Below are 1,681 nucleotides of genomic sequence, written 5' to 3'. Positions count from 1 at the left end.
TCCTCCAAAACGCAGCTGCACTACATGGGCCTGGAGCTCCAGGGGGCCAGCGCAGGGATCCGAGGTGGGTCCCCACGTGGGGGCCTTCCCCTCCCCGGGCGCCTCAGGCCGCCGCAGGGGAGGGGGCTTCCTCCCCCTCCCGGGTCCCCCCCAGTCCATGCTCTTGCTGAGCTGTGTCCCGAGGGTGTGGCCCCACCTTCCTCCCAGCTTAGCAACCCCCCCAAGCTCAGGTCCTGGATCCCATCACCTCTTCCAGGCCGAGGCCTCTGCAGGAGGCATGGGCCACGTGGGGCTTCCTGGAGGCGGGGGGCGGGGGGGCGGCCGGGCCAGCTCACCCGGGGCTGCTTCCAGGGGCTGGCGCCTCCCGCTATGCACAGATCGACATCACGGCCACCGAGGCGGCCCACAGGGTGGGGGCCCAGCATGCACAGAGCCGGGAGGAGCGGCTGCCGGAGCTGGAGCGGAGGAGGAAGGGCGCCCTACGGTGAGGACACCCCCTGCCACGACGGGGCAGCTCACTGAGCCGGAGTCACTTCTGCTGGCCGCGGCCGAGGGCACCAGGGAGCCCGCCAGCTTTGCTGCATCCCGGGCGGTCTGGGCCCTGTGACTGGGGCCTCCTGGCTGCAAGGTGGCCACGGCTGGTCCCCACGCCTTCCCCGCCCCACTGGTCACTGCTGCCCAGACCTGACCCTTCCTTTGGCCTCCATGAGTCACGCGGGACCTCCGGCAAGTCGGGGGGAGCCACGCGTCCAGGCGTCAGGCAGCTTGCAGTTGGTCCCCTGAGACAGAGCAGCGTGTCGCTGCAGGTGCCCTGGGGGGATTGGACAGCAATGTCCACGGCTCTGGGATGCAAAGCGCCCTCCCCTTCCCTGGAGGTGGTGGCCCCCCAGCTGAGGCCAGGCATGCCCTTGGGAAACACAGGGCCCCAAACCACAGCAAGGCCGGACCAGGTCCCACCTCTGCCGAGTGTCCTGCAGCCGCCTCCGGCTGTCCCACGCCTGGGTCACCACTGCCCTGTGCCTGGGGACCCTGCCGCCCAGGAGCCCTGGGGGCGGCGGGGCTGTTCCCCCTTCAGACCCACCAGGCTGCTAGTGTGGCCCCACACACGTTTACCTGTGTTGCTTCTTAGGACCCATTACTGTTGGTCGTGCAAATAGTTTAAAATCATTAATGTTCTATTTTTAACATGCACATTATTTTCCTGAAGGATGAGGTGCTTTCTCTTTCTTGGGCTGTGGCTTTGCCTGACCCTGGACACGGCTCTGTCGTCTTGACACAGCTCAGGCGCTCGGGTGCCGGGTTATCCCCACGTTGGTGGGTCTGGGCGGGGTTTCCCTATTTCCTCCCAACGGTGCCTGTGGCCTTGGGGAAGTTTTGTGGCATTTTCATGACTCAGTGAGCAGGAGGGAATGGTCATGGCTCCACTGGCTGATGGGTGTCTGGGTCGCTGGGAAGTTTCCAGAGTTGGTGGGGGGGCTTCCTGACATTCCTCCCTAGTCATGAAAGGGAAGCATTGGGTTGGGCCTTCTGACCCTGGTCTCATAGAGGAAATGGGGCTCTGATCTGCCTGCCTGGGGTCTCCAACCATAGCCTATTCAGACACCTTCTTCCCGCCCTTTCTCCCTCCCATCCACCCACCATCCATCTACCACCCACCATCCATTTGCCATCCATCCACCTT

The sequence above is a fragment of the Neomonachus schauinslandi genome, chromosome 2, assembly GCF_002201575.2.
Source record: "Neomonachus schauinslandi chromosome 2, ASM220157v2, whole genome shotgun sequence".
NCBI lineage: Eukaryota > Metazoa > Chordata > Mammalia > Carnivora > Phocidae > Neomonachus > Neomonachus schauinslandi.
Note: the sequence above shows the minus strand (reverse complement) of the source record.